Source organism: Ursus arctos, unplaced genomic scaffold, assembly GCF_023065955.2.
Source record: "Ursus arctos isolate Adak ecotype North America unplaced genomic scaffold, UrsArc2.0 scaffold_5, whole genome shotgun sequence".
NCBI lineage: Eukaryota > Metazoa > Chordata > Mammalia > Carnivora > Ursidae > Ursus > Ursus arctos.
This window is the reverse complement of record NW_026623067.1, coordinates 63,966,795-63,981,678: the sequence shown is the minus strand read 5'-3', so window position 1 is coordinate 63,981,678 and position 14,884 is coordinate 63,966,795. Positions and strand designations below refer to the sequence as shown.

Genomic DNA, 14,884 nt, shown 5'->3' with positions numbered 1-14,884 from the left:
AGCTTCTCTCCTTCTAAGAGCGTATGCTTCAATGTGCACAGGCCCAAGGAACTAACCTAAGGAAGCCCTTTCCTCACAGAAGGTTAAGGAGAGGCTAAGCTCTGTCTCTCTGTAGCTATAAGTAGGTGGGAAGGAGGCAGAATATGACAATCAACCCGCAGGCCGAGCTGTTCTCACTGTTCTCTGGAAGGTAGTAGAAATAGGATTTCATTATGTATGGGTGGGCAATCTCTTGTCTTACTCAATTCAATCACCCACAGATAAACTTTGTGACATCCGGGGGCTGATAGTTAAGAGTTATATAAAAAAACTGTAAAGTATACTTACCTATAAGGTAATTCATACATAAATGATACCCTGACTTAGCAACTAGAAACTGCTCAGACTTAAAAAGGGCAGTTATCACTTGATTAAGCACTTCCAAACTTCCAATATTTCAGTCAGAACCACAACTAATATTTATATTCCTATTTGCAAGAAAAGTTATGTCCGCTTAAACAGTATTAAATACCTGTCATTTTCCAGTTACTCTGAAAAATGAGGAAGAAGAAACTCATTATCCAAGAAAGAGACAGCGGTCTGACTTAATTCCTGAAAATAGCTACCCATGAACAAAAGGTTAAGAACATTTTGTGTCATTATCCAGAACCCACACATAATGATAGTGCATTACTCTGCTACTGTAACAAACTGCTACAAACTTGTGGCTTAAAACAACAGACACTTATTATCTCACGGTTAGGTCAGAATTCTGACACTGGTCTCACTGGGCAGGGCTACGTTCCTTTCTGCACATTCCAGGTGAAAATCAGGTTCCTCATCTTTTCCAGCTTCTAGAGGCAGGCTATGTTCCCTTGGCTCATGGCATCTTCCTCTGTCTCAAAGCCAGGGTTATGTGTCAAATACTCACATCACACATCACTCTGACCCCCTCTACCTCCCTCTTTTACATTTAAAGGACTCCTGTGATTAACTGGGCCCATCTGGATAATTCAGGGCACTCTCGCCATCTTAAAGTTATTTGGGTAGCAACCTTAATTCCCCCTTACCATGTAACCTGACATACGCACAGGTTCCAGGAATTGGGACATGGATATCTTTGGGTGGGCCATCATTCTGCCTTCCACAAAGAGACAGATACACATATACATATATACATGACAGTTACTTGACCACTAATGCCTGTTTCCACATTTATAAAAATTTAGTTTATACAATATATAGTTACTATATAATGGTAGTAACGAATTCAAAGGGCTATTGTGAAGATTACATGAGTTAATAACAGTAGTGATCAGAGAATATACCTAATACATAGGAAGAGATTCATTAACCTTTTTTTTTTTTTTTTTTTTTTTTTACAAATTCTTATTTCATCTTTGTTTACACTCTTCTCTCACTGTGGAATGCTGTTCCCAGCACTGTCCAGTTAAGTGCTACCTATCAGTCTAGGCCCTCTCTTACATAAAGTTTCCCTACACTCTGTCCAACTGCATTGTCTGATACATAGCTACTCATCACATGTGGCCGGCTACTGAGCCCCTGAAATGTCGCTAGTCAGAACAGAGATGTGCTGCTCACTGTAAAACACATACTAGATTTTGAAAACTTAGTGTGTAAAAAGGAATGTAAAGAATTAATGTATAAAAAAGAAAGTAAAAAAATTACATGTTGGAATGACGGGACAAAAAAAATTACATGTTGGACATGCTGAATTACATAAATATACTATCAAAATTAAATTCATTTGTCTCTTTTATTTTTTAATGTGGCTACCAGAAAAATTAAAATTACATATGTGTATTCAATGGTATTGTAATAACAGTATCACATGGTGACAGATGGTAGCTCCATTTGTGGTCAGCAAAGCATAATGTATAGACTTGTGGAATCACTATGTTGTACACCTGAAACTAATGTAATGTTGTGTATCAACTATACTTCCATAAGAAAATAAACAATGTAACAAGTGACTCACATTTGTGGATCACATTATATATCTACCAAGTAGCGCTGCCGAGTCCCTCCCTCTCATGTACTCCAGCAGTATTCACATGCTGTATCAGTCTGCTCTGTATTGGAGCCATCTGTGTATGTGCTCGCTCCCCAAACAGATTAGTAGCCCTTACCGGGCAAAGGTAATGGATCTTTCCATCTCAATGAGATTCGTGATAATTATACAATAAATGTTTGTGAAGCTGAATGAAAAGGGAAACATTCAGTTAATGTGTTATTTGTATACATTATTTTACTGTTAACAGGAATGACCAGAAGTCAGTATGTCACGCTTTGAAGCAACTTTTTCTTGGGTTAAAGACAGGATTAGGATGTATAGCAAATGGAAAAGGTTTCATTAAACTTAGCTTATTACATACAACGCATTCATCAATCTTCCACTCTATACTATCTCAACTCGTTCTTTAAAGTGGTCATTGCAGCCCATAAAATTGTTTTCATGATTCACTAATGACTTGTGACCACAGTTCAAAAAGCACTGCCATGATGGGTCAGGTGCAGGCCTTCCTGGGTAGACACAAAGCACCTAACGGCACGCACCTGATGTCAATGGCCCCACTAGGTAAGGACTAATCCTGTGGATGGTCACGGTCCAACATGGCCATCAGGGAAGGAATACAGATCCACTCATGCACTCCCCCCTCTACCAGCCTTCCTATCAAGGTTGAGGCAACCCATAACTACATGGTGTGTTCAGGGTTCACTTCCACTCCCATGAGATACCGAGCCCAGCTTAGCCTGACCAAGAAGAGTTGGTCAGAGCTGAAGGTACAAAAAGAAAGAGTTCAAGATAACACTGAGGGAAAGAGTCCCAAGAACTTTTCAGTTTTCTAAATTGTTGGGGTGTATGAGAGCTCCCAACAAACCTGAGGAAACATCGTCAACCTCAGTATTATGTATATTAAGTCAAATTATATATGAAATTAAATACCAAACAGAAGACAGAGGGAGGGGTAATAGAGAGAGGGAGGAAGAGAGAGGGATGAAAATTGGTAGAAGGAAAAAACACAGCAGGACTTCACAGACTTTTATGGCTCTAGAGATCAAAACTTGAGCTAGTGGTTAAAAAGACCCCACAAAAAAAGAGAAAGGGAGAGAGAAGAAAGTGCTGGTCTGAAAATAAGAGATAAGAGAATAATCTCAGAGTAATCAAGAAAAATAATGGAAATTAGTAAGAAATCTCTTTTCAGTGGGGAGGTCTGACAGAAAGGAGTCATTGAAAAGACTAATGGATAAGTCTGAGTCTACAAAGGCTTAGACATAAGCAGGCCCAGAGAGGCTGTGAACCAAGCTAGCCTCAAGGTTTTTTTATTTAAAACATAGTGAAAGGACACTTGGCTACAAGGAAAGAAAGTAAAAGGAATCTCTTTCTGAGCTATGAAGAGGGAAAGGGAAGAAAGAAATAACTGAAGAGATCCTATGGACAGATGGCTACCTGTATTAAGAGTTCAATTATGGAGATATTTGTATTTTTAGATTGCCATTAAGTTGTATTTTAACGACAGCAGAAGCAACAAATAGGACTGGGGAGCTAGTGGGCTTGCCACTTACTACGTCAGTGATCTTGTAACTTCAGAATAAAATGCTTTCATTAGGAGACTTTATGAAATTAAGTCTTCAACCTCAACTGAATAGGTATACTTACAAAAATCATATAGAAGTAGTAAAACAATTAGGCATATCTCACACAATGCTTTCGAACTTTCTGTTCATGCAGTCTGGCCCCAGGTTGGGGATTTTCTGTACTAATTAGTTATGTCAGTCCTCCACTCTTCAAATGTTGTTTCTTCCTACTCAACTACTATCAGTAAGCCTATTATATGTACACTCCATTTATACTTTTCAAGTAAAGACATTCCTGTGGAGTTACACTCAATGAAAATGCACAAAGGCTTAGAATTTAGATATACCCTAAACACGCTTGTATAATAACAATCACGTATTAATTTACCATGTTTTAAAATCTGGATTTTCACATATAAGAACACACCCATTTCATATATATTAAGCACACCCATTAAAAGTGCTGGCTACATATATTCAAAACTATCGGTTGGGGATGTAATGTACACCACTGTGACTATAGTTAATGATACTGTATTACATATTGAAAGTTGTTAAGAGAGTAGATCTTAAAAGTCCTCATCGTAAAAAAAAAAAATTGTGTAACTATGCATGGTGATGGATGCTAACTAGCCTTACTTATTGTGGTGATCATTTCACAATATAAATAAATATCAAATCAGTGTTGTACATCTGAAACTAATATAATGATTTACTTCAATTATACCTCAATAAAAACAAAATTAACAAAATAATATAAATCTTAAATACAAAAACAATTATTTCTTATTAAGATCACAAGGAAAAAATCTTATTAAAATTTCTTTTGTATTTGGTTTTTAAAAAGAAAAACATGAACTACTGAAAATACAATGGCATTTCTACCAGGAATTAGTATTTTTTTTTAAATTAATATAAAACAGATTTTTATTACTAAGAAAACTTCCTCTTTAAATGCTTTCCTAAAGACGTTTTCTTCTGGTGTATGAGATTTTTTTTTTCTGCTACTTAATCTACTACCATCTGCAATTTTTTTTTTTTTTTAGATTTTTTATTTATTTATGTGACAGACAGAGAGACAGCCAGCAAGAGAGGGAACACAAGCAGGGGGGGTGGGAGAGGAAGAAGCAGGCTTCCAGAAAAGGAGCCTGATGTGGGGCTAGATCCCAGAATGCTGGGATCACGCCCTGAGCCAAAGGCAGATGCTTAACAACTGAGCCACCCAGGCGCCCCCCATCTGCAATTTTTTAATTCTGAATTTTCTAAATAGTAAAGTGAAATTATTATATAATAAATGATGAAATAGAATGACAAAGGAGTCAACTTTATATTTATCTCCTACTCTAGAATTAAGGAATGAGGAAGATGAGGAAGATGAAAAAGACAGAATAGAAAGAAAGAAGAAAAAAGATTTCCTATGAGTACAATTCAGAAAAGGTTTCATATGCCAGAAATGAGGTTAGGACCTTGTTATCATCAACATCAGTCTTTAAAATATTACGTAATTCCTTGTCAGGGATCACTTAGCCATGTAGATTCCGTGAGTATTTACTGTAAGGGAATGTCCATGGAAATGTAAAGAAGCTTAAATAAACTACTTTAAAGTGACTTTTTTTTTCTATTTTAAAGACTAAAAACAATAGGAAAAAAATGATAGGGAATTAATATAGTCTTTCCAAAGGAAGTAAATGAGTTGGCTCCATCCATACCACTTATATATACATTTATCATCACACATATGTATGAATTCCCGGCTACCACAACAATCCCTGAATATTTATAAAACCTAAATCATTTTTCCTAAGAAAAACACATAGGAAATATCCATTTCTCTCCTTATCCCAAAAGTCACTTGTTTAATCATTCACTGATCATTTATTAAGTACCTACTATATGCAAGCCACTATGACAGTTACTGGGGACACAAAAGATCATTATGATATAGTCTCTGCCACCAGCCAGTCTTCCTCACAGGAAATTCTTTATCTAACCCTTCCATGATACTACTTTCTCTCTTGGTTCTTTTTCACTTTACACAACGTTTCTTTCCAAACCCCACATCTTCCTGTCTCAGGCTGCCATGTCCACCCTGGCAGACCAAACTCATTTCTGTTCCCTAAGAAAACCACACTGTACTACACCCCCATGACAGCCTGGCTGTCATTTTTCAAGTCTCAGTTCTGGCCTATTCTTCTGGGAAGCCTCACCTAACTCCTTCTGCAAAGCTTGATGTCCTCATGCTACCAGTCACTCTATCGGACCTTAACAATCAGCGCTTTCATTATAATTATTTATTTCCGAGACTACCACCCTTCTAGACTGTAAGAATCAGGAAAGAAGGATCTTGTTCACTTTTGTATCTTCACTATCTAATAATGAACTTGACACACAGCAAGCACTCAATAAATGTTTTTAAGAATGAATGAATATATAATAATGCATAACTTAAAGGATATATCAATAAATTGAGAATCTATTGGAAATATCTATCAATACAGATATCAATAAGATAATACAGATAAGAAAAGAATAATCACTTGGAATTTACTGCTAGCTAAATTAGTAACAGGAACTTGAAGGCAGAATAAAATATCTTAATTAGAAAGGTAAGCTATTGGAATGCCTGGGTGGCTCAGTCCATCTGACTCTTGATTTTGGCTCGAGCCATGATCTCAATGTCCTGGGACTGGGCCCTGCACTGGGCTCCACACTCAGTGGGGAGTATGCTTCTCTCCCTCTCCCCCTCACCCCACTCATACCCGCACCCGCATTCTCTCTCAAATAAATACACAAAGCTTTAAAAAAATAAAAAAGGTAAGCTATTATGAAAAATGGAGAGTAATCCATATTCAGGAGTTTAAGTGAACTTACTAGGCCTCAAATTCATCATCTGTATTTCCCTAAAACCCTGGTTTGAATCTTTTTTTCATTCAAGCAATGGTCCCATTTATATTAGATTTAGCTCAAACACACATAATCGAAATGACAAGAAACAGATAAATGTGACATATACTGCCCTTACGATGTGTTCCAGCACATTTCCCTAAACTTAAGTTACATCCCCTCCACCTTCAATAATACTACATCTATAAGCATCACCACTACAACCCAAGAACTTCTGTTAAACCAACCCTTATTTTTAATTCAAATATCAAATTAAGAATCTGTCTACACCATAAAAATTTATAAAATCACAGGTTTGATTCACTAATTACATGTTTTTAATATACCTCTTTCCATTATTTAGTTCTTATCTTTTAATAAAGTTTTAATAAAGGGTCCTGGGATCGAGCCCCGCATCAGGCTCCCTCCTCTGCTGGGAGCCTACTTCTTCCTCTCCCACTCCCCCTGCTTGTGTTCCCTCTCACTGTGTCTCTCTCTTCAAATAAATAAATAAAATCTTTTAAAAAAATAAATAAACTTTAAAAATAAATAAAATAGGTATTTTTTTACTTTTATAAAAAAAAAACCTGTACTACCTCTATAATTTAACAAATTTTAAAGAAGAAAATTCTAACACAAAATAAATAAGTCAAGGGGCCAAAATGGAGAAACATCAAAATAAACCACAAATTCTCTGTGCTAGTGCCTAGCATCCTCCATAAACAGCTGCAGTCTTCCCCCTCCCTCCCATCCTTAAACACACTGCCATACAGCAAACATTTCACTGAGCGGTTCTCAAGGGCTAGATTCTGTCCCAGGACACTCTGCCCATACACACAGAACACTCTAGGCAACCCTGTCCTGTGTTCACACTCCCTTACATGCCCTCACCCTACCCAGCCTCACCTTCCCACTAAATATAGGGACTTTATGGTTTGTATCGCATGCCAGCCAGTGTTGATAATGCCACATTTACTTGGATAAAAGTCCAAGAAACTGAGCTTATTAAACTCTCTAAGAACAAACTGGAAGACTGCAATCATTAAATTCAGACCATCAAGTACTGGCCACTTAACATTTCCGCGTGTGAGGAGCACTTCCTCTTAACCAAGTTAATCAGTAATACCTGTCTAGTTTTTTCCTTTCCTCCTTCAAAAAGATTTGATACTTTTGACATAATGCTAAACTCGACTAATGACACCATAAAAAAGTTGGACTTTGGCCCTAACAGATACCTAGTTTACATAACAATTCCTCTGATAATTATGTACATAGTTTCACAGCAATACTTTCATTTTGATACTGAAACTACAAAACATTTTCCAATAAAAATTTGAAAATCAAACTACAAGAACACCAAGTGGCAGTCAATCTCTAACAGAAATTAATTTAACAAAAGAGAAACACAAAATTAAAGCACTGCAAATGTGGATAAATGACATTCAGACAGTATAAATCTCCATTATAAACAATCAAGTCAGATAAAGATTTTGGTTAAACATTAGAAGACTTAAGGCCCTCTGTGGACACAAAGACATAATGTATTTTTCTTTCTAACACTGGAAGTATCCACAGCAGAAGTCATTCTTATTCCCCAACATCAAGATGTGAATGTTTTCTTCAAATCTACAACATAAACATCTATCTTTCAGTAAATGCTAATATGTTTAAGCATTTATTTCATAAGCCAAATTGCTTCAATCACTGTATTACTGAAAGACATTCTTTTATTAAGAAGAATAAATGATAAGTGATATCAACTGGTTAGGATTAATTTATAATCAACTATCTTTCTCAATATCGTGCATCTTCAGAAAATTTTAAGTCAATACTGTTTAAGTTAACACATACCATTGGCCACCATTTGCAACAAATAAATTTTAACTACACATCGCTACCTTGCCCTGGCTCTTGATCCCCTTTTCTGTTTCTTTCTATTTTTCTTCCTTCTACTCCTAACTATGATATCCATTAAACTCCCTAGTCTTATTCTTTTCCCTATTAGGGAATCATTAATTTTTTTAAAGTTCAATTTTCCTGTCTTAGGTAGTAGACTCGCCTCTTCTCTTCCGTCATGCCATTCTTTTACCCAGAAACCTTACTGACTTCCATTAGGATTCCAGACCCCTTTGCTGGATTTTAGGGTCCTTTACCTTTTATTTCTCCATTCTCAATATTAAAGTTCACTTCCAATTAGAAAAGTCTCCCCTCTGTCTTCACACCTCCTCTTAATATTTCCAGCCTAAGTGCCTCAGAACTCGTACTGTTTACATACACACACAGCCCACCCCTCCCTCCTCCACCACCAATTCAAAGCCTCCCAATCCTGCCAATGAGCATCGTCTGCTCTGTTCATCTGATTTGCTTCAAATACCAGTTTCTTTGGGAACTAGTAAACATAGACTAATATTTATTGTTTTCTATAGTTTTCCTCTCAACCAGTTTTAACATATAACATTCTCTAAGCTAAAGTGATCTTAACTGCAGCTAATCATCCCTTTCCTTTTGTTTCTTTCTATATACTCTTACCACAAATGGGAAGGGTAATAAAATATAGTAAAAATGGTTTCATAAGATCCAAACTGAAGCTATATAAACACATTTTACATAAATAAATAATTAACCTAAGAAAAACTGGTTATCACTATTTAGAAACAATTTTATCTTAGTAGCATCTTTGACTAATATGTAGTTATCCGTAATTACCATAAGATACAAAGTAAGTAAGTCTACTTGGCGATATAAAAATAAATGTGAAAGATCCAATAGTCTTTAAATGATAATCCACAGAATAGAAAATCCTTTGGAGACCTCTTGTGGCCAAAGAATACAAAAAAACTTAATACTTTAAAATGTACATTCCATAATTCCAAGTTATTCTTCTGCCTTTTCCCACACAGCTTTATTACTTCTTAAATATTAATAAAATAACAACCAGCAACTGACAAAAACTACTCTTTTTACCTTCAGATTTACAGCAGAAGAAAAAGAGGGGATGCTAAGTCTGAGACAAGGGAATCTACTTATCATTGTTTAAAACAGACAAGAATCCATCAAAAATAAAACCTTTCTCCTTGAAATTTCAAGGCTATATGTTTTACTGGTAGTAAATATGGAAAAAAATTTTTGCAAAGCTATGTTGTTCATACCTAATTAAAAGCACTTCCTATCCTCGTTGTTGATTTTTTCTTTTTTTTTTTTTAATATAGTTGCGATTTGTATCTCAGGTTGATGAAGGCTGAGTTTTATGAATGCTAAAACGGACCCACTAGCATTCACGAGGGAAATCAAGGTAGGACCACACCTCACACAGTGAAAGTACAATAAAGAAAAAGTAAACAGCTAAATGCTAAAAATTAGATAAAATTTTAAAGAAAATTAAATTGAATAAAATACAGATGATTACAGAAGTAGCTTCAGAATGGGGACAGATATAAGTACAAAAATAAAGGAACGCTACTGTAAGCTGGACAACTTGTTTGATCCAGACAGTCTACTAAAAACACATAGAAATCGTGAATTAAAATATAATCAAAAGTGTTTCAGGGCACCTGGGTGGCTCAGTTGGTTAGGTGGTCTCCCTTTGGCTCAGGTCATGTGGGATAGAGCCCCATGTTGGGATCCCTGCTCATCGGGGAGCTTTCTCCCTCTGCCTCTGCCTGCTGCTCCCCCTGCTTGTGCCCTCTGTCAAATAAATAAATAAAATTTTTTAAAAAATGTTTCTTAAACAGTCAAAAAACAACAACAACAAAAACGAGGAACTCCCCAAGGGCCAAAAAACAAAAACAATAGGAGAGACATTTGTTTCAGACAGCTGTAGGTGGGAGATAACACCAAAAAGGACCATGTACAGGGAGCAGAATTAGAAGGAATTCCAGAAGAGAACAGGGCAGAGGCAATATTTAAAAAGATAATGGCTGACAGGAACAACAATAAAATAATTGATAATAGAGAGAACACTTTTCCCCTACAGAGAGCTTCCTATGCCAGCCACTATTGCAAACATTTTACCTATATTAATTTATTTAGCCCTCACAACAATCCTATGAGGTAATAAGCAGTCTTATTATCCCTATTTTAAAGAAAAGGAAACTGAAGGACAACACAGTTGAGCACCAAAAGTGGGGAAGAGCCAATCGTCCAACCCAAATCTCATGTCACAAGGCCACAATGTTTGACTGCATGACTTCCGAATCTCTAGCACTCCATTCTGTCCATATATAAAGCTTAGCTTTAGACACCCACAGGAATGCAGATTAACTTTTGACTTTGCTTAATCTGGTATGTAATAAAAATTACATGTGCTCAATAAAAACGGGAAAAATTACATATTCTCAATGCTAAAGCAAAGAAATATAAATTAAAACAAGACAAAGGCAGCCATCAAATTTGGAAAAACTCACATATGACACCCAAACTATCTTTAGTATGCCAAATGGCTTTTGAATCTCATTTGATGAATAAACATTAAGGAATATCACAGGCAATGCTGTTCGCCAGCAAAAAAATTCATTTTTGGCAATATCTTTGTGGAATATTTTCCTCTTTCATTTAATTTTTGTCTTTATTATTTTGCAAAAAAAGAAGTGGAAATCAGAAAAACGGAAGTGTTGCTGCTTGAGTTAAGACGGCAGAATAGCAGGGGGACCCTGAACTTGCCTCATCCCTTGAATACAGCTAGATCAACATCAAATCATTTGGAACAACTAGGAAACTGATCTGATTAAGAAAACAGTCTGCACAATTGGAAGGAGAGAATGTGGCAGATGCGAGGTTCTGAAACGTGAACTGGGGGAAAAGCCGCACTGATGTGAAGTGGAGGAAGCCCTTTCCCTGGAGCGAAATCAGGGAGAGAGGGAGAGTAGGAAAGAGGAGGACAGAGAGCAGCACATAGGGTTCACACAAGACAGCGCAGGGTGGGGATCCCCTGGGTCACACAGGGAACGAACACTCCCCTTCTTGGAGGACATTTAGAGGAGGGCATTTTGCCTCTCCAAGGACAAAAGGCCCACCAAGCACCACTGAGCAGCCATTCAACAGCAGGCCATGGCAGCAAGTGCAGAGGACACATCACCCGGTCACAGCTTTTCATTTTGCTTCATCATAGGTTCCAGGCAGCTACACAGGCATGCAACTGCTTTTCTGGGACAGAATGGTGACAGGCACAGCACTGCAAGGCTCTCTTCGGGGGAGGGGAGCAGGTCCACGCTTTGCCAAGTCCTTTAACATTTGGAGTTCTGAATCACAGCCATTGGCCAGAGATAAAACACCGGAGAACTGTGGGGCCAGGCATGCCCACAGCAGGGCACGGACAGGTGGAGAGCAGGGATCGGAGGAAAGCCTGGGACACAGGAGGGGAGATTACAACAATCCTGTGATCTCGCTTTTTCTGTGAGGACCTCCTGAACAACAGCAGCTGTGAGTTCCCTTTCCCAGGGACAAGACGGCAGGGTGATGCCATCTTCCACTCTCCCCCACCCCCCAACCAGCACTGTTGAACCTGAGAGAGAAACACAGCACCTCCGGTGGAGGCTGGAGTCGCTTACACCAAACCCTGTCTGTCTGCTCCTGCAGGCACTTTTTTACTAGGGCAGGTCTGACTGTGAGCCGGTGCAGCAGGCCTCTCCCTCAGAAGAGCAACACAGGCCCCTGCATGTAGCAAATCTACTGATCACAGAGCCCTCCAAAGAGTCAGCTTCAGTTCTGGTAGAAAAAGGACCAGGCTATTATTATTATTTTTTTTAACTTCTCTTTTCTTTGGAATGAGGCTTATAAGTTTTTTGTGTGTTGGTTGGTTGGTTTCCTTATCTTTTGGATCATGTTTTTTTTCTTTCTTTTCTTTTTTCCTTCTTACTTTTTCTTTAGAACCAGGCTTATAGTTTTTTGTTTGTCTGTTTGCTTTTTTGTTCCTTTTCCTTTTTTCTTGGATCAGACTTTTTTATCTTTTTCTTCTTCTTTTTTTTTTTTAATCAGGCTTATCTTAAACAAATCAAAGCATAACTGGTTAAAGGCCCAAACACTCCCCACTACAAGCAAGGAGGAACTCTGTAGAGGACTGACTTGTGGGAAAGAGCAACCACAACGCAACAGTAGAGTGCACATAGCATCCACCACAAACGCTTCCTGAAGTGCCAGGCCTGAGATACTGAAGGACCCATTCTTAATGTACTATTACTCTCAGGAGCAGGAAACATACCAAGCTTTCATAAAACACAAAAGACAGAAGCCCAGACATACTTACAAGACAGAGAAATTCTCCCCAAAAGAAAGATCAAAAAGAAATCAAAGCCAGGGATTTCCTCAAAACAGATATAAGCAATATATCTGAACAACAGAAGAATACTAGTTGGGCTAGTATTCTAAAAGACCTAAAAACTAGTTAGGCTGAAATAAAAAATGCTATAACTGAGATGCAAAACCAAATGAATGTAATCACAACAAGGATGGAAGAAGCAGAGGACAGACCAGGAGATACAAAAGATGAAATAATGGAAAATAATGAAGCCGAAAAGAAGAGGGAAAGAAAACTATTAGACTGCAAATACAGACTTAGGGAACACAGCAGTTCCACAAAGCACAATAATATCTGTATCATAGGAGTCCCAGAAGAAGAGTGGTGAAAAGGAGGCAGAAGGTTTATTTGAACAAATTAAAGCTGAGAACTTTCATAATCTAGGGAAGGAAACAGGCATTCAAGTCCAAGAGGCACAGAGAACTCCCCTCAAAATCAACAAAAACAGGTCAACACCAAGACCTATCATAGTGAAACTTGCAAAATACAAAGATAAAAAGAGAATTCTACAAGCAGCTAGGGACAAAAGGTCCACAACCTACAAGGGTAAACACATAAGATTAGCAGCAGAGCTGTCCACAGAAACTTGGCAGGCCAGATGAGAATGGCATGATACATTCAACCTGCTGAATGGGAAAAGCATGCAGCCAAGAACACTTTATCCAGCAAGGCTGTCATTCAGAATAGAGAGAGAGATAAAAAGTTTCCAAGAGTGCTCGCTTCGGCAGCACATATACTAAAATTGGAAGGATACAGAGAAGATTAGCGTGGTCCCTGCACAAGGATGACACGCAAATTCGTGAAGCGTCCCATATTTTTTAATCTAGCAAAGGAAACAAGGATTCGTGACCAAGAAGCAGAGAGGACCCCTCCCGAGGTCAACCACGACAAACCTACGCCACATCACGTCATACTGCATTCGCAAATATTAGATCCAAGGACAAAGAACTGAAAGCGGCCAGGGCGAAGAAATTTCTCACGTACAGATGCAAAAATATCAGAATAACGTAAGACCTCTCTACACAGACCTGGAAAGAGAGGAAGGGTTGGCACGGTATTTTTAAGGCTCTATCCGAGAAAAACATGCAGCCAAGGATCCTTTATCCAGCAAGGCTGTCATTCAGAATTGATGGAGAGATAAGGACCTTCCAGGATCGGCAGAAACTGACCAAATTCATAACCACGAAACCAGCCCTACAGGAGATATTAAGGGGGGTTCTATAAAAGTAAAAAGGCCCCAAGAGTGATACAGAACAGAAATTTACAGTCCATTGAAACAAAGACTTTACAGGCAACATGACATCATTAAAATCATCTCTCTCAATAATCACTCTCAATGTGAATGGCCTAAATGCTCCCATAAACGCCACAGGGTTGCAGAATGGATAAAAAGACATGACCCATCCATTTGCTGTCTACAAGAGACTCATCTTGAACCTAAAGATACACCCAGATTGAAAGTGAAGGGATGGAAAACCATTTTTCATGCCAATGGACCTCAAAAGAAAGCTGGGGTAGCAATTCTCATATCAGAAAGATTAGATTTTAAACTAAAGACTGTCATTAGAGATACAGAAGGACACTATATTATTCTTAAAGAATGTATCCAACAAGTGGATATGACAATTATAAATATCTCTGCCCCCAACAGGGGAGCAGCAAGATACACAAGCCAACTCTTAACCAGAATAAAGAGACATATAGATAAAAATATGTTAATAGTAGGGGACCTCAATACTCCACTATCAGCAATAGACAGATCACCTAAGCAGAAAATCAACAAAGAAACAAGAGTTGTGAATGACATACTAGACCAGATGGACCTCATAGATTTATACAGAACACTACACCCCAGAACAACAGAATACTCATTGTTTTCGAATGCACATGGAACTTTCTCCAAAATAGACCATATACTGTGTAACAAAACAGGTCTCAACTGATACCAAAAGACTGAAATTATTCCCTGCATATTCTCAGACCACAATGCTTTGAAATTGGAACTCAATCACAAGGAAAAATTTGGAAGAAACTCAAACACTTGGAAACTAAGAACCACCCTGCTCAAGAATGATTGGGTAAACCAGGAAATTAAAAATCAATTTAAGCAATTTATGGAGACCAATGAGA

General features: G+C 37.8%; 1 protein-coding gene and 1 non-coding gene across 9 annotated transcripts in view; one reads left to right on the top strand and one right to left on the bottom strand.

Moving 5' to 3' along the window:
- Positions 1-14,884, bottom strand: part of MSH3 (mutS homolog 3) — a 195,050-nt gene that overhangs the window by 155,248 nt on the left and 24,918 nt on the right. The window lies entirely within an intron of this gene.
- LOC113255391 (U6 spliceosomal RNA) lies at positions 13,467-13,573 on the top strand. Its single transcript, XR_003316270.2, has one exon. It is a non-coding gene; the product is annotated as a U6 spliceosomal RNA (small nuclear RNA).